The sequence below is a fragment of the Pleurodeles waltl genome, chromosome 3_1, assembly GCF_031143425.1.
Source record: "Pleurodeles waltl isolate 20211129_DDA chromosome 3_1, aPleWal1.hap1.20221129, whole genome shotgun sequence".
NCBI lineage: Eukaryota > Metazoa > Chordata > Amphibia > Caudata > Salamandridae > Pleurodeles > Pleurodeles waltl.
In genome coordinates, this window is record NC_090440.1 from 1,026,460,350 (window position 1) to 1,026,486,709 (window position 26,360).

The following is a 26,360-nucleotide window of genomic DNA, read 5'->3' on the forward strand; positions in this document are numbered from 1 at the left end:
CACTGAGAATAGGAAGGAGAAAGCAACAACAAGAACGCAGGGGACATGAGTGGGCAGGCAATGAGACTGGCGATAAAACCAATCAAGTGGGACGCAATGGGCAGGCTCGAAGTCCAGTGTAAGCTAACCAAGTGTCTGACAAGCAACAGTGCATGTGCTGTCTCAGGTGAGACCTAAAAATGTGGGCAAAGTGAGTGGTAAGGCCTCGTGGTACCAGGTATTTGCCTAGCCAGCAGAAGAGTATTTGGTGAAGTTGAGAACAAAATGTGGCTCTAGTTACCTCAGTAGACCAATTGCAAGCACATATTAATTTATTTTGTTGCGTTATATAGCTCCACCTTCTGACAATAGAACCACTTCATAGCACTATTCAAAGTAAAAGTTGACATTTTCAGGACTTCTTCTGGATTGGCGGTTGGCGAATGTCTACAAGATCAGGGAATCCTTCTGGTGCACATTTGTTGACTGACTGGAAAGGAGAAATTATTGTCCTTCACGTGATCCGGTCCTCTAAAATCAAGGGGAAGGGGCCCTGTGTCTTTCTAGGAGGCATAGAAAGTCGCTCTCATTTCCAGATTCATTGTAAGTTATGTCAGATTTGCTTAGTTTCACATGTAGGCAGCCCACTGTTGCTCATACATGCTCCATGGTAACTTTAAGGCACGCATCAGAGGATAAAATCAGCACGTGCCTAAACTGTGAGGGTTACAACATGCTTTCCAGAAATTCTGCCACAAAGGCACTCTGACATAGGAGGCACGAGATATATGAGCCGGCCTGGCAGCAGGGGAGTTATGATAATGTCTGGATTCTTTTTTCACAACTTATCCAGCCGTGAGATTTTAAGGATGTAGCAAATGGTGCTCCAGAGATTTTTTTTATTTGATTTTTTTTTTTTGGGGGGTGCGGGAGGGGGATGTGCAGGAAGTGGGGGGGTTATTTGCATTGTGCCCTATAGAGATTTTTTGGGGCTTCACAGCATGATCCCATGGGAATTGTGGGATCCTTGGTAGGTTGTTCTTAGTCATTTTGTTGGGCACCTCATCTTACCGCCGATGTGCCTGGAGGAGATGGGTTTGTGCAAGGGGACAAGTTATGCCCCGATTTCCCTGGCGAATCTCTTAGATAGGCATCAAGAGAGTCCTGACTGGGATGACTCTGGAATGGTTATAAGTCTGCATATGAGTGGCGCTTTCTTCTCAGTCGGGGAGGTGACTGTTTTCCTTAAATTTGGAAGATCCCTTGGTTTCAACCTGGTGCTGGATATGCAGTGCGTGAAAGACCCGTTTGAGAGGTGAACTGTGAGTCTAGTAAATATCTCAAAATGGTCGATTTTGCTTTAGAAATGTTGTCTACTTTGCATTGTAAGTGTATTAAGCATATGCTGTTCTGGCATGTAAAAGCTGGAACTGTAGTAATTTGTTACTGCAATAAATACGTGCTGTGATGTTCACTTAAATGACAATCCCAGGCCCTTCGCTTTGTGTTCTTTGATCGGAGGCCCTCCCCACTCCAGGAGTGCCCATCCTATCAACACTGCATCCATCTACATGGATTCCTGCCTTTCAGTTGCACTTCAGTGCACAAAGTTATTCTTTAGGTGCACAACTGTGCCACAGTGGCTGCTACAGAAGCATGCATCCTTCTTTCTGTAGATGTTAGCGTAGCCGCAGGGCACAACTGTTCTCTTTCGTGAGAGTTATACCCAAATGAAATACTTTGTTAATTAGTCCTGGGTATGACTTATCATGTGTGCAGGCAAAGGTAACCCAAGTGACCAGCATTGTGATGCCCTGCTTTCATCGAAATACATCTTGCATGCAGGTGGCAATGTTTTATGAACTTCTCTGAATGCAAAAAACACACTAAAAATATATATTTGCCCAAAACATGAAAAACATCCCAGTGACAATGTCACTGTGTTGCTCTTGATTTTAGCTATCTAAGAGCCTTTTGTGACTAAAAGACACTAGTTAATCTTCACACGTTACCAAAACATATAAAGGCTTAACTCAAATAGGTCACCACCTCTCCCTCTCAAGTGAACCAATAAGCAGTATGGGACATTGTAGTGAAGGGGCTCTGCATGTTGGAGTACCAGTGACTTGTCATTTACATATGAATTTACAAACATCAGCAAGCAGGGACGGTGTCCCTGCTGTAACATTCTGTGATCCTGGGCAAGCCACTTATCTCTCCATGCACAGAAAAAAAAAATATGTCATCCGCATGTTACATGATTTGCTAATTAAGCTGTATGTTACAGCCTCGTAAATGGGGCATAGGAGGGGCACCAGTGGGCTCTGCATTCCTCGTTTTAATAAACACTCTCACTTTGAAGTCACAAGCTCTCTGGGTGACACAGCTTGACATTTGACCTCTGTCTCTGAATGCACAGGTAATGTGAGGAGATAAGAACATGATTTACAATCCTGTTTACAAAAAGAGCGCTCTCGGAGGGATACTGTAAATAAGCTTTTGGCATGGGAGGGAGGAAGTGAACCTGGAGACTTCTATGCCAGCAAATGAAAAGCAGGAAAATGTGAGTTGCAAACCACAAAGCCAATGGAAAGCAGTGGGCAGATTGCATTCCCAGGTCAGCTTTCTGAAACTCCCCCAGGATGTCTTTCGCATGCCTAGACAGCTGTGCTGTGTGGTAGGCTGCAACGTAAAAAAGATAATGTGGCCCTTCATTTAAAGCATTTACAGCACTACTTACTTTGCCTTTTAATTGACTGGTTCCCAATATTAATGCTGGAGAGAAGAACATTTTTCAGCTGGCATTGACCAATCCAGTAGGCCTTGTCTTTTTGACCTATTGGGTTTGTCCATGCTGCACAACAAGAGAGATGATGACTCCACTGGACTGAGCCAAGTCATGATTCACAAAGTCTCAAGCCAATGGCTTAAAGAAAATAATAATCACAAAAGACAATAATTGAAAGGGGTGAACACAAAGATCACTCTTTATATTTTGTAAACAATAGATCTGTTTGACAGCTTCACTCTCAGTACCCTGACCATAACAAGTAGATCACTGAATGCGAGCAGTCAAAGAATATAAATCATACAATTAAAAGAATGTTAAAGAGCTCTGTTCCAAGGGACAGACATAAGAAAGTGAAGGAAAACTATTGAATAAGAAGCAAGTAAATCAAAGTGACAGGAAAGCCAACTAGTGGTAAGCGGTGGGCTGGCCCAAAGAGTGCTCCAACTTTTGGTATGGTCCATAATAGGTATTTCAACGACAGACTGCAAAAAGCTATTCGTAGATGGACCTAAAAACTCCTGATTTGTAATATAATTAACAAAGACTATGAATGTTCTTTCTTTGCTCTTTCCAACAAACTGGGCTACTGCGTGCCTAACTTCTGCCAGCGAGGTTGAAGGCACAGTACTAGTGCAGGTTTCCAAGTTCAACTTTACCATTAATAAACCATGAGGTCCACCATCCCTTTCTTCAAACCACATTAAGGGGGCAAAACAATTCGGAAATGAAAAACTGTTTTGTTTAAGTATTGTCTAATTCACAATGTGAATGTTGGTTGCTCGAGTCTGACCTGCTAGCGATGAGATCTGTAGACAAAATGCCTAACCAAAACTTTACATATAAGGCGCTCAGTTCAGCAGGATTGGCCATATTAAGGTATGGTTCGCAACCCTCATGCACCTTAATCGCGTGACAATCCTCCAGTCTGAAACCTGCTTACTTGCTGCATTATTTTAGCATTTTTTCATTGCTAGTATTACTCTGTTGTTTTATTTTAGCCAGACCTCGCTAAAACCTCAGGAGTATTCCCCCACATTTCTTTGACATGGGATTTGCTAATAAGCGATTTGCTCATACCCTTGCTGGAACATAATATCCTTGAAAGAATATCTGTAACACATTCAGATTGAGGTGGATCTAGCATAACACATGGTTATGAATAACTATATAAGATATGGTATTAACTTCACACAATAGTCATAATAGGGTGTATAACGCTAATAACACCAATGAAGTTTAGATGAATACCTGATGTCCAGGTAGTCAAGCGGTGACCCCATCTAATTGATGACCGTTTCTTAAATCATGTTTTGTATTGAGGACATTTACCTTAATTCTTGACATTTTGTGCCTCATTGATGAGTAAACCATTGAGTTTACTGTAAAGAGCGAGTCAAAGCAACGTGTTGTGCATTGCAAGTCCGGTCAGGTGCAACATTGCAGCATCATGTTTCAAAAGACTGGTACTGCCACAGTCCCCAAACTGCCACTAAAATTGTACCGTTTCAGCCTCTTAAGATATGCTTCTAGGGAGTTGAAAATATGCTGACTAGGGTAAAAGTGCCGCATCCCAGACGGAATTGAAACTTTCTGTGTTATCTTTCCCCTCTCACCAAAGCAAGCCATAGTCCTAGTAAGGAAGGGAGAACAGACATTCAAATGTTCATATCCAAAAAAACACAAAAAGCGGGCGTTAACAAGCATCTTTGATGTGCAACACCATGCCAAATAAACTGCTTCTGCAACTGAGCTCTGTTTCTGAGGGAAGATTTATTGGTGTGTCTAACTTCGGGATACCCAGCCTGCAAGCCAAATGGCTTTGGTGGTAGATAGTTTATCGTATGTTCTTTCTGGACGTTTATCGTCATTTACAAAAGACACCAGTCTCAAAAACTGGGTGTTTTTGTTTGCCGTATTTCTGAAGGTGATAACCATGCACGTGATATTCAGATGCAGTTTAGTCAGCCCCCTCCAGACAACCAGAATTGTATTCATAAAAGAACCCCAAAATTGATTTAGAAGAGACTTGAGACGGCCTAAAGCCAGTTGTTGTTCCTTTACTTTCAGGAGCAAAGGAGGTGGTTTCCCATATCATGTAATTCTGAGTCATCTGACTGTGCTGAAATCATTTTTCCTCTTTATATGTACGTGTGTATAAACTACATGCTACACATCTAAGCTTAGCTCATCCAAACCAACAGCACAGTTTCTGAAGGGAAGATCTGCTCCTGCTGCCACACTCTGTTCTGAAGACGGGTGCACAACTATCATATATCTAGCTATCTTTGCAGTCTAGTGTTAATTTGATTTGTACCCATCCACAACCTCTTTGCAGACTTCATGATGGTCTTTCTTTATATGCTTCATTTGTAGTTCAATTAATAAACTACATTAGCTGCAGTGAAGACATGCCTTTCTTCTCTGACAGCTTGAATATTTAAAATGACCCCGAGTGGATTGAAACTTTTACATTAATTGTGGTTTAAATAGCATGGCAGGGGAAGTGAAAGAAAACCATTCATTTGGCTGAAATAACATGACCAACTACTGAATCTTTTTCTTACAACTAGATATTTGATTAGCGCCTCATCCCATTTCCAAAATTCCAGGTATTTGCCTATATGCCCTTGTCTGACCTTCCTCCTGGCATACTGGTTGTAGACAGACCATGTCCAATACAGGTAATAAAGCGTTTAATAAAAATATAATGAGGCAGGTTACACATCCAGCTCCATGTATCGGAGTTGACACTTAAGATGTTAATTATTACTTGCATACTCTTGTTGACATCTTCTTTTAGTGCCAACCAAGGGCTGCGATCATAGCGTGAGAACAAATCTTTCTCTCATAAGTGAATTCTTCTGCCTCGCAGTTTGGTCTTCCTGGTTCCCCTTTGATGCTTGATCCTTTTTTCTCCTCAAGGAAGCCCTACCCCTCGCCTGTCGATCCTCTAACACAGTGAATCTGTCCGAAGCCACTCTTCCTTCCATTGTAGAGACGTCCAGCATGTAGTAGATGCAGTTCCCACCAGCTGTGTTATATATTTCTGTCCTCCAGATGTTTAAATGCTGTAGAAGCATTTGCCCAGTGCCTTGTTCACTCAGAAACTCCCATGAAGGCTGATGGGTGTAGTGAGAGTTGGCAGATTAGTGAGTATAATCCTTTAGGACACTTCAGGTGACAACACTTTTTTGTCCCTCCCCAATGATGGTGTTTTCTGATGTTGGAAGAACTCTGTCTTGTGGCTTATGATGAGATCTTTGTGGGGGCGGGAGCAATTACATAGCTTGTGAAGCAGTTGTATAAAGCATATTGCTTACACAGTTATGTATGCAACAACAATTAATTGACTCTTGTATGGTTGGTAAGTTGATTTGCTGGACGAAAAGTGATGATCCATGGGATAGCGTCATTGTTGTTGGGTGTTTTGTGGTTATGCTGGAGAAGGGTAATGCTGATTATTTGGGTACTGTTATGGTATTATCATGCTGCTTGTGGGGTCCCTTTCATACTGACATAAGGTCGGCTGCATAAGCCTATGGAGTGGTCTCACCACATGCTGCCGGGAAAGCGGAGATGAGTTTTTGTTGCTCTTCAGGTTAATTTGTTAGGTCCTGTGAGGGCACTGAGCTACTCTTTTACTTTTTTCCCCTCATTTACTGGGCTTTATCAAAGCCCCATTGTGGTCCGTTTAGTGATATATTTTTGAGGAAATTCCTCTGCTGGTCAGCTGACCTTTACAGTCCTCTATCTAAATAGCTGCATCCTATGTGAAAAAGGATAGTTCTTGTAGGTTTGGCTTGACAGTGCAGCTGATACAGAACGTATTTAAGATATACAGAGTGGACTTTGGCACCACCCAGAGGAGTTTCACTTTCTCACTTCATGCTATTAGCTATTTGCTGTCTCATTCCACCTTCCAGGAAGTGCTTCCTTTGAAATGCATGAGGGACTACTTAACATCTGAAAGTATACTCAATCATCACAATGTTTGTCATGTTTAATTATTTATCTCCTATAATCTTTACATAAAGAAAACATTAATTTTTGCTCCTTTACTTTTAGCTTAGGCTTTAAATGTGATAAACATAATTTGTGTATGCAACACATATGAACAGCATTTGTGAATGCCTTAGTTTACATTCCAGCGCCATGTTCGGTTCACTAATGCTTTTTTTGTTCATATGTTGGAAGCATATTTGTGGAAGAAATCTCGACCTGCTAGTGTATAATGAATCTTGTTTCTGGTTGTTTTCATTGTTACAGTGTCTTATTCTACAAAAAAATATCTAATACGCCTATTGAAATGATGATCCCGCAACACTTCCCCTGCCTTTGCAACTGTTCCCATATTATGATCATTACTAGAATGCTTAATTTTATTCCTTTAGTGAATAATTCTTGTTCGTTGAACCACCACACATCTCTACTCCCCATTACTTTTTTCTAGAACTTGCCTGTTCCGTCCAGTGTACTACAGTTTATAACTGTTTATGTTATTGCATGGCACCGCAGTGTGTTAATTTCTTAAGAATGTGCGATGTTCCCCTCCTTAATGACTGGTTTTCTCATGAACTGCTATTATTCCTCCAGCATTTCAAAGTCCGCAGCAACATTTTGTGGCTCTTGTCTTCTTGTTTGGATTTTATTTTGATAGTGTAGAAGTACTGTGCTTCTGGCAAGGTCTCTTGCTGCCTTTTGCAATCCGCGATCAGGTGCTATAATTGGATTATTTAATCGTGTGCTCGTATTATGTAGCAGTCAGGGTTGCGAGAACACTTGAAAGCCACAGTGTCCAGTTAGCTGCGTGCATGATATGTGTTTTATGCTATTGGTCTGATTGGTTATGGTTATTTGTTTGACTCTAGTCGCTGTAGTTTCTGCACTAATGTATGAAGCACAAATATGCCTTGTTTTCTGAGATAACCATGACTACTAATAAAATGTTTAGGGAATCGTTTGAGGTGTTTGTTCACTTTTTAAAGGGCTCCTTCTGGGGTGACTGTTTTAGCCACATACCTGGTAAGGGGAAATCCCTTAGGGATGAGGACCTCAACATCTGCGTATACCAACACGAACATCACGATTAGGGACACCGTTTTCAACCAGAAATATTCTTCATACCAAAAAGAGAGGCCAATGTACTCCTCCTCTTTTTATGATGCCTTTACAGGGGCCAGCTGTTCTTCAGTATTTGTCTAAGCAGTCCCCTAGCCACACTCTGGACAAGAACCGTTATCTCCTACAGATTCAGCCAGCAGCCTGGAAAACGGAAGGATCATAAAGCTGTTTTGTCCAGTAGCCGTGTACCAATTTCTGACACTTAGTGAAGTAGGTTAGAACTTTAGCTTTCTGTTACAACTTTGTGTTATCAGTGCACTCTTTGCATGGGCCACTCTGGGCATCTAATCAAAAACGTTTTATTGGCCTCTGCACATTTACAACTTTCTGTACATATCGTCCTCTAGTTGCTGAGTCACCTGGCATACCAGTACACGACCTAGCTACTGCTCACTATTTGATGTTCAGTTAATCGTTTTGTAGAGGAGGTATTACAATTCCATATTATAAAATTTGAAAATCTTTCTAGCTATTTAGAAGAGTAACTCCACATATGCCTACAATTTGGGGATCAACTGCACCTCACAACCAAAACAAGCACCTAGAGGTGCAATAGGCTTGGAGTTTTCAAGTCTCTATCTTAGTGTGTTGACAATGTTTGTAGGTTATTTTACCGTACTCTTGTGCTAGCGCCCCTGGTCCTTAGTAAGTCAACCTACAAGGGGGCGCGTATATGTCGATAAACCTTTGAATCACATGGAGTATCCTAGTCATGCAGTGACTATTGAAATGGTAGCTAACATCAATAACCAAGAAACATTCTATGAAAAACAGCTTTTAAACTATATTAATCAAGATTAACCACTACACAGAGGAAAGAGTTAGCAATTTTATTTCCCTATTGCTTACAATTCTAAATCATCCATTAGTTCAAACTTTATTCGATTCTTTAATTTATTAATAAAACACCATCACTTAAGAAAACATATGCGAAAAGGTAATTCTATAAGCTACAACATCAGTGTTGATAATGAAGTTCAGCAAGTGTTCGTCAGTCAATGGTCACTGTCAACGTCACCCCTAACATCCTACCTAACCAAAATTAGCATTAGCATGTGGGTCTTCATGCAAAAACAATTTAGAGAAAACATACATTTGTAAAAATCTACCTAAATGGGGATATCTATAATCAGCGCAGTTGGTACCTAAAAGAAAAGGCACAAAAATCGTCAGTCACATTTTTATAGCTACCTATCCAGGACGGATCAGCAACAAGTCAATCTTCGTCTTCAGGTCATCAATCAGTCAGCTGTGGATCAGGCTCACGGATCATGAGCCCAATATCAGCACCTCGGACAGCGTCTCCTGACGTCATCGATTTTCTCCCCGCAATTCGGAATTCCTCGCCCTTTGTCATGACTTTTTATTAAGGTCTCCTAGTCCATCCCCCTAATTGATGATAATTGGTCAGACAGTCAGTCAGTCAGCAGATATAACTTTAACCTACAGTTTTTGTTTAACTAATCTATTAATTTTAATATTGCTCTATTCTCACGTGTGGATTGGTTCTCTGTTCGATGTCATCATCCGGTACTTCAGGTATTGAAATTGCTGCATATGGCTCTTCAGTCAGTGCCTCTATTGTTCATGTCCTGGGAAAGTACATCTAGCCTGCTCTACACATAACTGTAACAAATTGTCTTCATCATCTCCTGTCCGCTGGTACATTGCAGAAAATTCTAGCTAAGTAACTTGAACTTCGAATGGGTCAAGGCTACACGCAACGGTTTCCAGTCCTTTGCAAGGCGTCCAGTTTGTCAATGTTCAGAGTGCGCGAGGCCTAGTAGAACTAGGCCTTTAGTTCAGCTAACTTAGTAATACAAAACAGAGGTTATACATCTCATTATGACATATTACTACATGCTCTTCATAAATTTTTATTATTTTGCACATTTTCAGTCGTTTTAGTACATATGGTGATCATATCTGTGGTCACATTTTCAAACGTGCACATTATTTTTCTACGATTATTTTTTTCTATACATTTTCTCATTAGTAATAACATATAAATAATTTAATAATTTTCTTAATTAGCATATCTGCTTCAACACTTGCATATTCTGTTTCATTGCCAGGATTTGTCGACTTGATGGTATCAAAGAAGAAAAAGATTACACAACTCAATGGTACCAATTTTTGTACTCTGTAAAGCATGAAAACCTGTGATGGCTTCAGTACGATTTGTAATTATGTGTTTCACGTTACCCATAAATTTCCTCCTCTACAGAGATCTATGAGAGTACAGCAGCTTCATTGTGTTGTATATAGTGGAATGGAACATTACACAGACTGGAATGTTGCTCACCGAGGAATAGAATTTTGCCACATCCAAATTCACTATTTTTATTTTTTATTTAAAAAGATGAGATGCTGATGAGGTTCTGTAGGGATATAAACCCTATGATCTTCAGCGTGCACAAAGATCTCATCAAGACAAACCACAAATTATTTTACCACCTTGTGATCTGCACATTATATTCTTGTCCTCCAGATGTTGGAACGCTGTAGAAGCCTTTGCTCAGTGCCTTGTTCACTCAGAGACACACATGGAGGCTGAGAGGTGTACTGGGAGTTGGTAGAGCAGTCAGTATAATCCTTTAGGACACTTCAGATGACAACACTTTTTTGTCCCTTCCCAATTAAGTTATTTTCTGATATTGGGACAACTCTGTCTTTGGCTTATGCTGAGACCATTGTGGGTGCCGGAGCAATTACACAGCTTGTGAAACAGTTTTACAGAGCATATTTCCTACACACAGTTATGCATGCAACAACAATTTATTGGCTCTTGTATGGTTGGTAAGCTGGTTCGCCGGAAGAAAAGTTATTACCCATAGGACAGCTTCATTGTTGTTGGGTGTTATGCGGTGATGCTGGAGAAAGATAATGCTGATTATTTGGGTACTGTTATGGTATCATACTGAATGTGAGGTCCCTTTCATACTGACATACGGTCAGCTGCATAAGCCTATAGGGTGGTCTCACCACATGCTGCCGGGAAAGCTGAGATGAGCTTTTGTTGCTCTTCAGATTCATTTGTTGGATCCTGTGAGGGCACTGAGCTAACCTTTTTTCTTTTTTTTCTCGTTTACTGGGCTTTTATCAAAGCCCCATTGTGATCATTTTAGTGATGTATTTTTGAGGCAATTCCTCTGCTGGCCAGTTGACCATTACAGTCCTCTCTAAATAGCTGCATCCTATGTGAAAAGGGATAGTTGATTTAGGTTTGGCTTGACAGTGCAGCTGTTTACAGAGCGTATTTATTTAAGATATACATAGCAGGAACACTTTCTGTGCCCCTAGAGACAGGGGCCCACCATATTAACATTGCCTGGGTCCTTCGCCAGCTGAAACAATATGGACCCAACTGCTAAGCCAAATCTCTCTCTACGCATACAAACCAGTGTTTGGCCTCGATGGTAAGGAGCATCTTGAGTCTTTTTGCACAGTGAGCTATGAAATTGTTGTGACCGTCTTTGGCAGACATTGTTGAATCACAGGTTCGACCATTTTTGGCAGGTCACCCTGTGTGAAGTTAGGGCAGTAAATTAGCTTGCCCAGATTCACCAACACCTCTGCTGCCCCAAGGGCGTTACTGAATGCAAGACACAACGTTTGCTGGTGGAATGGCTTATTTCGCAGAATGCTCTTTTGTTGTAAGGCTGTGTGTTTGGGAGGAGGTTTCCTTGCCGGGAGTATTGATCACGTTTAGTGGCATATCCTGGAGGATGGCCCTTGTGGTACTGAATGAGTGCAGTTTAGGGCAATTTTATTGAATGTTCCAAAGTCAGCCTTTGGGTTGTTTGGTAGGTTTGACGTTTTTGTTGAGCCTGACTGCTTGTTTTTGGTATGTTTGGTCAATGTATTTGAGTAAGGTACTTAACCTTGTGTGAAATGTCAAGAAAGTTTAATTGAAAGTTGGAATGCTTGTAGAATTGACTACATGAATTAATTAGTGGATATGGCATTATTGATTTGGATATAAACTGAAAACCACAGAATCATGGTATAGTTAATAACAGTATTACACCATAATCGTGTGTCTCAGAACACATCTTAAACATCTATTCATGTTTTCAATATGAATATATAATCCGGCAATAAAAGGGGTAACACGGAAAGTTGGACTAACCTCCCAAGCTCTCAAATTTCCATGACATGGGTTGCATATTTGTAAGGTTTTTCTAATACAGTTTATTGTAATTGTATTTTTGTAGCACTTACTACCCCGACGATGATTCTGAGTTCATTTCGAACGTGTGTAAATGTTGTTTATTTATTTGTTTTGTTATCGTTATCGGGTTCATTGTCTTTAAATTCTTGATCTTTTAACAGTAGTGATTATTATGGCTTCCCGTGATCAACCGGGTGAGTGTAAATGTACAGCTAGAGTAGCTATACCTTCCCACTGACGGAATTTACGGTTCTTATTGAAGGATAGCGCTAGCCAAGAGACAGTGTTTTATAGTGGCTTTTAAGTAGTGCTTCATAACCCTGGCAAGGCGCCTCGGACAGTTGGTTGCAGGGGCACATGGGAGTTGGATGTACCCCTTAGGTAGGGCTCGGTTGGAGGAGTGGGTATATAGTGTCGCCTTTGGGGGAAGCGATAGGGAAAAGTGGGACTGAGTGTGCTTTATCTGGAGCGGTGGCGGGACTTGTTCACATTTTGGGTGTGAGTCTGTAAAGCCTATGTTTTTTTTTTTTTTTTTACCAAACGATACGGCTGAAACTATACATTATTCACGGATTGTTCGTTAAATCTCCTTTATCGCAGATGCCATACTGCATGACAATTTGGCACCAGAGGAAGTAAGCAAATGCTGAAGCAGACAATTAACAGGGACTGAACCTATCCAAAGGCATGAAAAGAAAAACAGAATCTGACGGAGAATACATATTTTCCTCAATGCGTGAATATAATTTACATTTTATTTGCATGTCCAATGACTCGAGATAAGCCCCCTCGAAGGAACTAGCATCCATGTTATAAGTATTTCCTTTCTGCAGTGGGTCGGTATTAAAGGTTTACACTACCAGTGCGTGAGTAGTACATTGAAAGGAGAGGTGGACAGTGGAGTTCGGTTGCATACGGGTGTGTTTTATGCAGGCTTGTGGCAGTGGTTTTTGGCATAAGGACAATAAAATAATTCAATTAACGCCGTACATATTTCCACCATCTCGCTGAATAACGTTTCTGCTCTTTATTGTTCTAACATATTTCGGTGTTTCACAGAAAGAATAAAGACATCCTTGAACCCTACAGGAAACCTGCCTCAAAAGTGTCCTGCGTCTCCGAGTAAAACAAAAAAATATTGTGGCTTTAAAGTAGGAATGGTAGTAGAGTGAAATAAAAAGTTTATAGTTGCCCAGCTAGTTTTTTCTTGTTCCAAAATGATAGAAGGAGGAAGGTGAAGTATTTTAATAGCGCTGTTTGCACTCACTTGAAAGGACTGATATGGAGTGGGACAAGGACCCTGGCTGGAGTGGCAGCCTGCTTTGTTGCGTTGAGTTGCTTGCTTCTCTCCTCCTTCAGCCCCCCTCCTCCTCCGACGGATCGATCCAGTGGAGGTAGTGGGAGCCCATGAGTGAGCTGACTCATGCATTTTCAGAAACCCGCAGATTGCTATGCACCCTTGCTCTCCCGCGCCCACACGATCCCACTCTATTATCCGCATGAAAAATTCAGCGGCTCTGAAGTCCTCCTTATATCCTTAGCCTCTGCTAAAGGCCTACACAAAACTCCAGCTTCCCTGCTAGAGCGGCCATCTCTGGCGCATGCAGAGCCCGTCGCCCCCTCCTTCTGTATATAAGGTAGGACTTGCAGAGAGTAGAAGGGCCAGTTATTTCCATCACTACCCAGCCCTCTTCATTGTCCATCAGGATCTGCTGTTGGTGCCCCGCAGGCGTTTGTTATGAAGGGTAACATAAACATGATTGCCGAGCACCAGCGGCTGGGACCAGACAATCTGCTTTTACGCAATTTCCCTTGTCTGCTTTTTTTTTTTTTTTTTAAATTAAGACATCAGCTGTTGTTTGTCCCATGGAGTAGTCAAGGCAGATCTCTTAAGAGGTAATCACGGAGAGGGACACCCATGGCACATATTTGCAATCGAGGTAAAGCTGTTGAAATAAGCCGCCAAATGATGCTGCGCTTATGGCAAAAGCTGATGGTGATGTTTTGGATGAAAATTGCCAAGTTGGCAAGCATTGGAAATGCTGATCGAGACAACGATGAAATGTGCGGATATTTCAGGTCTGCTGTGTCCTTTCTCCCCAATAATGGATAATAATAATAATAATGGCCCGGCCTGTAAGCAAACATCATGTGCATGTGCTAGCAGGTAGAATCCAGGAGAAGCGGGAATAAAAACACGGGCAAGAAAATGTTTAATTGTTATCAGAATTGTTAAAGTAATCATAAAATTAAAAGCTCACACTTGTGACATGTATAAGTACGTGTAGCTAAACTATCTAATAGACTAATTGCGGAGTGACATTTCTTTAGAAAAAAAAACTTATTTCAAATGTTGAATTTTTTTCTAAGCTCCATCTCTGATTGTGGTAAATGCAGTTCTCAATAGTGTCCATACTCACAACCAATTGTTTGCCATTGTAATCTAGATTAAACTCAGATTTGTATGGGAACCTACTGGACCATTTGGAAAGTCACACTTAGAACTGCCACAAGCACCAAAAGGGCATGCTAATGACAACGGCACTATACAGTTACCAGACAGATAACTTGTTAGTTCATGCGGACGTCGATATCCAGCCTTCCTCTCTTAATTACGCAGTAAGATGTGGCTGGCCACGTGCATCCTATGACGAGCCTTGCACAGCAGGAGGTGCTAGTACAGGAGTGTGTTTCATAGGAGGAGGGCCTGCCACTTCATAGGTCACTGCAGAATGTGAGGCAGCGCATGGCGAAAAATCAAGAGCACAAGGCGGGGCGCGCGGCAGGCGGCGTAGAATCGGAGCAGTTCCCGTGAGTCAGAAGTGTCGATTGCTTTCCATCACTTCCTGTAAGGCAAACACCCACCTGGTTTTGGTGGTAGCTTTGAATGCAGCGTGAGTCAGGGTCTTCTATTCCCCACTTCTACACTGTCACTTTATCTGACAGTTGGAATACAATAGTCTTCTCATTAGACAATTATTTTTCTTCTGGTATTGTCCCTTTACTAGCTGTTAAGAGTTACAATATTCGTCTCACTAGGTAATGAAAACCTCAGAAAAGTCAAGGACTGGTGACCCAGGTATTGGGTGGGTAAAGAAGATTGGGTGTGGGGTGTAGGAGGTTTGTGCCCTCCAACCACTAGCATACGTCTCACTCGTTAACTCTGGTGCCAGAAATACTTCATTGCCTTGGAGTGAAGACGTGCGCTCAGGCACAGAAGATTGCTCTAATGATAGGTTTAGCTTACAAACGGGAAGTTCTGAATCCTTTGCACACCTCCCAGGGTGTATGAACCTAGCAAGCATGAACCATGTTATGTAAACATTGCTTTATTGAAAAAAAGAGGGATAATTGTTGTTGCTTGTCTGGGAATGGATTAAATGGCATCTGTACAGCGGGAAAATGAGGGAAACTAGTTTCAGGTTGTTCTTGCAGTTTCTGCATAGTAAAAATGTATGCATATATCTTTATTTGCTTTCAAACGTGAAACGGGAAACTGTTGTGAGACCTGACATGCCTTAGGGTGGTCACCCCTAACTTTTTGCCTGCCTCCCTCCACTTTTTGGACTCTGTTTTTGCTGGCTTTTAGACTCTGCGCACTTTTTCCACTGCTAACCAGTGCTAAAGTGCATATGCTCTCTCCATTTAAACATGGTAACTTTGGATCATACCCAATTGGACTATTTAATATACTTATAAGTCCCTAGTAATGTGCACTGTATGTGCCTAGGGCCTGTAGATTAAATACTACTAGTGGGCCTGCAGCACTGGTTGTGCCACCCACTCAAGTAGCCCCTTTACCTTGTCCCAGGCCTGCCATTGCAAGGCCTGTGTGTGCAGTTTCACTGCCACTTCGACTTGGCATTTAAAAGTACTTACCAAGCCTAAAGCTCCACTTTTTCTACACGTCACCTCTAATGTGTGCCCTAGGTAACTCCTAGTGCAGAGTGCTGTGTGGGTAAAAGGCAGGACATGTACCTGTGTAGTTTATATGTCCTGGTAGTGTAAAACTCCTAAATCTGTTTTTACACTACTGTGAGGCCTGCTCCCTTCACAGGCTAACATTGGGGCTGCCCTCATACATTGTTGAAGTGGCAGCTGCTGATCTGAAGGGAATAGTAAGGTCATATTTAGTATGGCCAGAATGGTAATACAAAATCCTGCTGACTGGTGAAGTTGGATTTACTATTACTATTTTAGAAATGCCACTTTTAGAAAGTGGGCATTTCTCTGCACTTAAATCTTTCAGTGCCTTACAATCCACATCTGGCTAGGTTAGTTGACAGCTCCTTGTGCATTCACCCAGACACACGCCAAACACAGGGTACTTAGCCTCACTTGCAAACATCTGCATTTTGAATGAGTCTCCCTGGGCTGGGAGGGTGGACGGCCTGCTCTGACACAAAGGACTGCCACACCCCCTACTGGGACCCTGGCAGACAGGATTGAACTGAAAGGGGACCTGGTGCACTTCTAAGCCACTCTTTGAAGTCTCCCCCACTTCAAAGCCACATTTGGGTATAAAACAGGGCCTCTGCCCTACCACTTCAGACACTTGATGGAGAAGAAACCTGAACCAGAACCTACATCCTGCCAAGAAGAACTGCCTGGCTGCTCAAATGACTCACCTGTCTGCTTTCTACAAAGGACTGCTGCCTTGCTGTTGGCCTGCTGCCTTGCTAAACTCTTGTCTAGCTGTAAAAGTGCTCTCCAAGGGCTTGGATAGAGCTTGCCTCCTGTTTCTTGAAGTCTCAGGGCCAAAAAGACTTCTTTCTTTCAACTGGACGAAGTGTTCTGAAAAAATTAGACACACAGCTTGTTCTGCGGTGAGAAATTCGACGCCTACGGTGCGACTGGAACTTCGACGCACGGCCTTGCCTGAACAACGCCGCCTGACTTCCAGAGAGGAAATTGACGTGACGCCTGCCATGAGGAATAAAATTCTACACTCAGCTCCCCGGAACGACGCGCAGCCGGTTAACAAGTCTACGATTCCACGCACAGACCCTGGGACATCTGGCGATCCAGCGAACCAAAGAAGGAGTCGGCCCGCGTGCTGGAAAACGACGCACGTCTTCCCCGAGTGAAAAATAACGACGCAAGTCCGTGTGTGAAGGGGCGAAACCGAAGCACACACCATTTTTCTTCCCGGAGAACGACGCACGTCTCCCCGTGTGAAAAATAACGATGCACGTCCGTGTGTGAAGGGGCGAAACCGACGCACACACCATTTTTCCACGCATCTCCTCCTCTGTGGAGATTTTCCACTCCAAACCAGGTACTTTGTGCTTGAAAGAGACTTTGTTTGCTTTTTAAAGACTTAAGACACTTTATATCATCTTTCAGTGATATTTCTACAAATTCGTATTGCATCTTTTATTGTGTTGATCTACAAATATCCAGATAAATATTCTGTATTTTTCTAAACACTGTGTGGTGTATTTTTGTGGTGCTATATTGTGTTATTGTATGATCTATTGCACAAGTACTTTACACAATGCCTTCTAAGTTAAACCTGACTGCTCGCGCCAAGCTACCAGAGGGTGGGCACAGGATAATTTGGATTGTGTGTGACTTACCCTGACTAGAGTGAGGGTTCTTGCTTGGACAGAGGGTAACCTGACTGCCAACCAAAAACCCAATTTCTAACATTGGTGATCAGCGGTGAGGGTAGGACTTGGATTTGTGCAGTGACATACAGTAGCTAAGTATTTCACTACCTACCCACAGTTGAAGGTCAACTTGATTTTTATCTCTTTTTGCAAATTCGTTTTTCCTGACAATTTTCAAAAACCAAATCCTCACTCAACATGTCTCTGGCTGGGTCTCAAGTCGGAGATTTGGACCTAGCCCTGTTGGAGAGATATACTGTCAAACCGCTAAAAGGGTTCTGAAGGATGATGAGGGTACCCACCCAAGAGGCCTCCAAAAAGGAGGACTTTCAAGTGGCGCTGAGGGCCTGGGCAGAAGCCCATTTAGAGGAGGATGATGAGGAAGAGGAGCCAGAAAATGGCCTCTCAGAGGATTTATTGCCATCAGTGGGTAATGTTACCACTGCATTTGTGCCCCCTTCCAGACCAGGGAGCAGTGTCTCTGAGCAAAGCCTGACCGCAGAGGACAGGAGAGAAGAAAGGGAGTTCCAGTTGCAAATGGCAAAACTGAAAATTGAGGCCCAACAGGAGGAAAAGAGGGCAGAGAGAAAAGCCAAACACGCTGAGGCTGAAAGAGCAGCCAAACAGGTGGAAGCTGAAAGAGCTTTCGCTGCAAAACTATTGCTGGCTCATGAACTGAGTCTCAAGGAGCTGGAGATGAAGGCGAGACAGTCTGAATCCAGCAGTAATGGTGGCAGCATACAGACAGGACCTGCTGGAGAAAAGAAGGTTCGTATACCCAAAAATGTGGTGCCCAGTTTTGTGGTGGGAGATGACATAGATAAATGGTTAGCTGCTTATGAAGTTGCACTAAAGGCTCATGAGGTTCCTGAAGGGCAATGGGGGGTAGCTATGTCGGGTTATGTGCCGCCATTGGGGAGGGACACACTTCTCTCATTGGATCAACCTGATCAAAATACATACCCACTTCAGAAAGGCACTTTACTTGCCAAGTTTGGGCTGACCCCTGAGGGATTCCGTCAGAGGTTCAGGGACAGCACCAAACAATCCACACAGACATGGGTAGATTTCTCGGACTTTTCCAGTAAGGCACTGAATGGATGGGTGCGGGGCAACAAAGTAGATGATTATAAAGGGTTATGTGACTTGATTCTGAGAGAGCATATGCTCAATACTACTTTTACAAAGTTGCGCCAGCACTTGGTAGATAGTAAGCTGACTGATCCCAGGAAGCTTGCTGAGGAGGCGGACCTCTGGGTTAGCACCAGAGTGTCCAAAAAGGTACCTGGGGGGGACACCCACAAAGGTGGTCAGGGTTCCCAACAGAAGAAAGAGGGGGGAGATAAACTTACAGATAAGGAACTCTCAAAAGGCCCCCAAAAGAATTCCCAGGGAGGGGGTGGCAACCATTCCTCTTCCAGATTTGGGAAAAGGCCAGGGACGTGTGATAAATCAGGGAAATCCAACCCCAAATGCCTAGAGTGCTACCAGTATGGTCACTATAAAGGCGACCCCCAGTGCTCCAAGTAGACACCAGACAGACACCTAGGTTGACTAGTGTAGTGCTCGGGGGGGAGGGGGGGGAAGATGGACCCAGATAGCTTTGGGGAGCAGGCAGAGGTTTCCCTCGTGTCCCTGGGAGAAAGAGAAATGGTGCCCAAAGCCCACATACCCCAAAACACTTCCAAGTACAGGCAGTGGGTCACCATTGATGGACAAAAGGTGGAGGCTCTGCACCACACAGGAGCCAGTATGACTACTGTCAAGAGTCCGCTGGTGTCAACAGAGCAGATAGTCCCTAATACATTCCACCAGGTCATAGTCGCTGACAATCGTGAGAGTCACCTACCGGTGGCTCTGGTTCCCTTTGAGGGGGGTGGGGGGGGGGTCTCTGGTACTCTGAATGTAGCTGTGAGTCCTGCCTTGCCTGTAGATTGTCTGTTAGGCAATGATCTTGAGCATACTGCTTGGAAAGAAGTAGAGCTCAGATCCCACCTGGAGATGTTAGGGTTACCTGAGTGAGTCTGTATGACCACACGGTCCATGGCTGCCCGGGAAGGGAGTCCAGTGCGTCTGGAGCCTGGAAAAATGGCCCAGACAGCTGCAAAGAGGAAGGGCAAGAGGCATGGGAAACCCGCCTCAAATGTTCCCGCGGTGGTGGACGAGGCCCCTGAGGAGGAGGAGGAGGCCCCTGAGCCAACTGGGGAGGATATAGCTGACCTGGGTAACATACCTGAACTTGCTGGCTGGCAAGTAGAGGGGGGGCCAACCAGGAGAGCATTCTGCAAGGCGCAGAAGGAATGCCCCGCCCTTGAGGGTCTGAGGCAACAGGCCACAGCCCAAGCAGCAGGTGACGCCTCTGGCACTCACCATATTTACTGGGAGAATGATCTCCTTTACAGTGAGCGTAAGGTTCCAGGTCCTGGGGCAGCCCGTTTGCTGGTGGTCCCTCAGTGTTACCGGAACTTCCTACTGGGTCTGGCTCACCACATCCCCCTGGCAGGACACCTGGGCCAAGACAAGACCTTTAACAGGCTTGACACCCACTTCCATTGGCCCAGGATGAGGACAGCCTCAGATAACTTCTGCATGGCTTGCCCCACCTGCCAGGCTAATGGGAAGACAGGGAAATGGCTTAAAGCTCCCCTGCTCCCACTCCCAGTTGTTGGCACCCACTTTGAAAGGGTGGGCATCGACACTGTTGGTCCCTTGGACACCAAAACTGCCTTGGGCAACAGGTTTATCCTGGTTTTGGTTGACCATGCCACCCGCTATCCAGAGGCAATCCCTCTGAGAACCGTGACTGCACCGGTGGTGACCAGAGCCCTTTTGGGAATATTTACATGTGTGGGATTTCCTAAGGAGGTCGTGTCTGACAGGGGCACAAACTTCATGTCTGCATACATGAAGTCCATGTGGGATGAGTGTGGGGTGACCTACTGGTTTACCACCCCTTATCATCCTCAATCCAATGGGCCTGTTGAGAGATTCAACCAGACCCTGAAAGGCATGATTGGTGGCCTGACTGATGCCATGAGGTGTAAGTGTGACATCTTCTTACCCTGCCTGTTGTTTGTTACAGAGAGGTGCCCCAGAAAGGGTGGGGTTCAGCCCCTTTGAGCTTCTCTATGGTCACCCTGTCAGGGGACCCCTAAGCATTGTTAAGGAGGGCTGGGAGAAAGCTCCCAAGTCACCTCCCCAGGATGTGGTCAGCTACATGCTAGCCCTTCGCAACCAAAACCAACGCTTCTGGAACCAGGCCCAGAGTAACCTCAAGGCCAGTCAAGAGGTGATGAAGGAGAGGTATGACCAGAAGGCCACTCTGGTTGAGTTCTCACCTGGAGACAAAGTTTGGGTGATGGAGCCAGTAGAGCCCAGGGCTCTCCAGGACCGCTGGACTGGCCCCTTTGAGATCAAGGAGCGTAAAGGGGAGGCCACTTACCTAGTGGACCTCAAGACCCCTAGGCACCCCCTAAGGGTCCTCCACCACAACCGGCTCAAACCTCACTTTGAGAGGTCTGAGGTCGGTATGCTCCTAGTCACAGATGAGGGCATGGAAGAGGAGAGTGAACCTCTCCCCGACCTCCTCTCTGTCAAAGAAGGGGATGGGTCAGTGGGGGGTGTCATTCTCTCTTACTCCCCGACTCTAACCCAGAGAGGAGATTGCTATGAGCTGTTAGAGCAGTTCTCCCCCCTGTTCTCCCTTACTCCTGGACTGACCCACCTCTATGTTCATGACATTGACACAGGTGACAGTCCCCCTGTGAAGAACAAAACGTACAGGTTATCTGATAAGGTGAAGGCCAGCATCAAGGAGGAGGTCTCCAAGATGTTGACTTTAGGGGTTATTGAGAAATCCCATAGTTCCTGGGCCAGCCCGGTGGCATTGGTACCTAAGGCTACTGCCCCAGGTGCGAAGCCAGAACTCTGGTTCTGTGTGGACTACCGGGGTCTCAACTCAGTCACCCGGACTGATGCTCACCCCTTCCCCCGAGCTGATGAGCTCGTTGAGAGACTCGGCGCTGCCAAGTTCCTGAGTACGTTCGATCTTACTTCAGGGTACTGGCAGATCGGCCTGACTGAGGGGGCTAAAGAAAGATCAGCATTTTCCACCCCTGATAGCCATTACCAATTCTGGGTGATGCCATTTGGGCTGAAAAATGCCCCTGCTACCTTCCAACGGTTTGTTAGCGGGGTCCTAGCTAGTAAAGATACCTACTGTGCAGCTTACCTGGACGACATAGCTGTCTACAGTTCCAGCTGGGAGGAACACCTGCTCCACCTCAAGGAGGTGCTTCAGGCTCTGCAACAGGCAGGCCTGACTATCAAGGCTAGTAAGTGCCAGATTCAGCAGGGTTCTGTTGTGTACTTGGGACACTAGTAGGTGGTGGCAGGGTGCAGCCACTCCAGGCCAAGATTGAAACTATCAAGGCCTGGCAACCACCTAGAACACAGACTGAGGTGAGAGCCTTTTTGGGCCTCACAGGATACTACCGCAGACTCGTCAAGGGCTATGGTACCATTGTGTCCCCCTTGACAGAACTCACTTCCAAGAAACAACCTAGGTTGGTCAATTGGACAGAGGCTTGTTAGAAAGCCTTTGATTCTCTGAAGGAAGCCATGTGCACGGCCCCCGTGCTCAAGGCCCCTGACTACTCCCAGGAATTTATTGTGCAGACAGATGCTTCAGAGCATGGCATAGGGGCTGTTCTAGAACAGCTAAATGAGGAGGGCTCAGACCAACCAGTAGTCTTTATTAGCGGAAGACTATTACCACGGGAACAAAGGTGGAGTGCTATTGAGAGAGAAGCATTTGCTGTGGTCTGGGCACTGAAGAAGCTAAGACCCTACCTGTTTGGGACTCCCTTCCGGGGTCAGACAGACCACAGGCCCGTTAGATGGCTCATGCAGATGAGGGGTGAGAATCCAAAACTCTTGAGGTGGTCCATTTCCCTACAGGGGATGGACTTTACGGTGGAGCATTGCCCTGGGGTTGACCATGCCAATGCTGATGGTTTCTCCAGATACTTCCGCCTTAGCGATGAGAGCTCTCAGGAGGTCGGGTAGCTCTCCCCACTTTCAGCTGCGGTGGACACATGTTAGACCTGACATGCCTTAGGGTGGTCACCCCTAACTTTTTGCCTGCCTCCCTCCACTTTTTACACTCTGTTTTTGCTGGCTTTTAGACTCTGCACACGTTTTCCACTGCTAACCAGTGCTAAAGTGCATATGCTCTCTCCCTTTAAACATGGTAACTTTGGCTCGTACCCAATTGGACTATTTAATATACTTATAAGTCCCTAGTAATGTGCACTGTATGTGCCTAGGGCCTGTAGATTAAATACTACTAGTGGGCCTGCAGCACTGGTTGTGCCACACACTCAATGAGCCCCTTTACCTTGTCCCAGGCCTGCCATTGCAAGGCCTGTGTGTGCAGTTTCACTGCCACTTCGACTTGGCATTTAAAAGTACTTGCCAAGCCTAAAGCTCCACTTTTTCTACACATAAGTCACCTCTAATGTGTGCCCTAGGTAACCCCTAGAGCAGGGTGCTTTGTGGGTAAAAGGCAGGACATGTACCTGTGTAGGTTAAATGCCCTGGTAGTGTAAAACTCCTAAATTCGTTTTTACACTACTGTGTGAGGCCTGCTCCCTTCATAGGCTAACATTGGGGCTGCCCTCATACATTGTTGAAGTGACAGCTGCTGATCTGAAGGGAGTAGTAAGGTCATATTTAGTATGGCCAGAATGGTAATACAAAATCCTGCTGACTGGTGAAGTTGGATTTAATATTACTATTTCAGAAATGCCACTTTTAGAAAGTGGGCATTTCTCTGCACTTAAATCGTTCTGTGTCTTACAATCCACGTCTGGCTAGGTTAGTTGACAGCTCCTTGTGCATTCCCCCAAACACAGTGTACTCTGCCTCACTTGCATACATCTGCATTTTGAATGGGTCTTTCTGGGCTGGGAGGGTGGAGGGCCTGCTCTGACACAAAGGACTGCCACACCCCCTACTGGGACCCTGGCAGACAGGATTGAACTGAAAGGGGACCTGGTGCACTTCTAAGACACTCTTTGAAGTCTCCCCCACTTCAAAGGCACATTTGGGTATAAAACAGGGCCTCTGCCCTACCACCTCAGAGACATGCTGGAGAAGGAACCAGAACCTACATCCTGCCAAGAAGAACTGCCTGGCTGCTCAAAGGACTCACCTGTTTGCTTTCTACAAAGGACTGCTGCCTTGTTAAACTCTTGTCTGGCTGTAAAAGTGCTCTCCAAGGGCTTGTATAGAGCTTGCCTCCTGTTTCTTGAAGTCTCAGGACCAAAAAGACTTCTTTCTTTCAACTGGATGCCGTGTGCGCCGAAAAATTCGACGCACAGCTTGTTCCGCGGTGAGAAATTCACCGCAGGCCGATCCGGAAAGACGCCGCTTGACGTGATGCCTACTGTGCGACCGGAACTTCGACGCACGGCCTCGCCTGGACAACGCCGCCCGACTTCCAGAGAGGACATCGACGCAACGCCTGCCGTGAGGAAGAAAATTCCACGCACAGCTCCCCGGAACGACGCACAGCCGTTTAACAAGTCTAGAATTCCACGCACAGACCCTGGGACATCTGGTAATCCCGCAAACCATAGAATGAGTTGGCCCGTGTGCCGGAAAACGGCGCATGTCTTCCCCGTGTGAAAAATAACGACGCAAGTCCGTGTGTGAAGGGGCGAAACCGACGCACACCATTTTTCCACGCATCTCCTCCTTTGCGGAGATTTTCCACTCCAAACCAGGTACTTTGTGTTTGAAAGAGACTTTGTTTGCTTTTTAAAGACTTAAGACACTTTATATCATCTTTCAGTGATATTTCTACAAATTCTTATTGCATCTTTTATTGTGTTGATCTACAAATATCCAGATAAATATTCTATATTTTTGTAAACACTGTGTGGTGTATTTTTGTGGTGCTATATTGTGTTATTGTATGATCTATTGCACAAGTACTTTACACATTGCCTTCTAAGTTAAGCCTGACTGCTCGTGCCAAGCTACCAGAGGGTGGGCACAGTATAATTTGGATTGTGTTTGACTTACCCTGACTAGAGTGAGGGTTCTTGCTTGGACAGAGGGTAACCTGACTGCCAACCAAAAACCCCATTTCTAACATGTGTCTGAAGCAAACTCGGTTTGCCTATTCTATAAGTAGCAAACATAGTGTAAATGTAGCTTTGTCTGGTTTTAGAAGGGTTCTGAACTTGAATGTCCTATCTTAATTTGTTTTACTGGTTGTTAATGATCTATAAGAAATGGTATTACTTAATTTACTTTTAACTTGGTGCAATATTTTTTCTGTAAAACTAACTAGGAGAAACACTGCTGGCTGCATTCCGTATTAGACAAGCATATACAATCGTGAATATGGACTTGGTGTTTTTTTTTTTTTTTTTTTTTTGCACCAGTGCACAATCTCTGAAATCTAGGGCCAGATGTAGCAACTTTGGAAATTGCGACTTGCAATTTGCGAGTCGGAGCGACTCGCAAATTGCAAGTCGCAATTTCCAATGCAGAACGGTGTCTCAGACACCTTCTGCGAGTCGGTATGGGGTTGCAAAGACCCACCTCATTAATATTGAGGTGGGTCGCAAATTGCGGCCCCATACCGACTATAGGCACTCGCAAACATGGAGGCCTGCTGTAGTCAGCAGACCTCCATGTTCGTGACTGCTTTTAAATAAAGCAGTTTTTTTTTTTTAAGTGTAGCCCGTTTTCCTTAAAGGAAAACGAGCTGCACTTAAAAAAAAATCCGAAACCTTTTGTTTCGGTTTTTTTTCAGGGCAGGTAGTGGTCCCTTCAAGTGGATGGTAACTGCGACTCCATTTGCGACCGCATACGCGGTCGCAAATGGAATTGCATACCATTGCGAATCGCAAATAGGAAGGGAACACCCCTTCCTATTTGCGATTCGGAAATGCATTTTGCGAGTCGGTCCCAACTCGCAAAATGCATTTCTGCATAGGAAACACGCATTTGCGAGTCGCAAACGGCAAATTTTGCCGTTTGCGACTCGCAAAGTGCTTCCTACATCTGGCCCTTAGTCCCCACAGCACACATCTTTTCTACTCAAGCATGCTGAAGTCAAACATGTGGATTACAAAGACTCTTTAGAATACTCCTGCTTGAGGGTTGATTGCCTGTGCCCTGTGTGTGAGAGTAGTAGGAGATATCGATACTATTTGTGGAGCAGTCATATGCAGAACATTATACAAATATGGACTATCTGTCTGTGTCGTTATTGGCCTGTATCTCTATCGCAATATGAAGTCTGTTTTTTCTCGCCCTTCTTTCAGATTGTGAGCTCACTTAGTACAGTATACCCATGTTGCATATGAGGTTGCGATTTAAAAAAAAAAAAAAAAAAAAGAGTCCCTCGCCCCACCACTTTAAAACATGTATAATGGAAATTAGTTTTTTTTGTGCATTTATTTTGTTGAAGATTCAATCTTTACAGCAATTTCGCTGCATTTTAAATGACCACATCTGTAAATGTCATGCGATAGGTAAATGTAAAGGATGGGTTTCCACTGAAAAATCTGTTTTTTAGAATTGTCAAACCATGACACTTACTATTACGATAAGTGAATTTGATGAAGTAGTGTTAGAAATAGAGTCTCTAGTTTGCAGTCAGTTA

General features: G+C 44.3%; 1 protein-coding gene across 4 annotated transcripts in view; it reads left to right on the forward strand.

Moving 5' to 3' along the window:
• LOC138284937 (uncharacterized) overlaps positions 1-26,360 on the forward strand; it is a 374,377-nt gene that overhangs the window by 12,005 nt on the left and 336,012 nt on the right. The gene's annotated exons all lie outside the window — the stretch shown is intronic.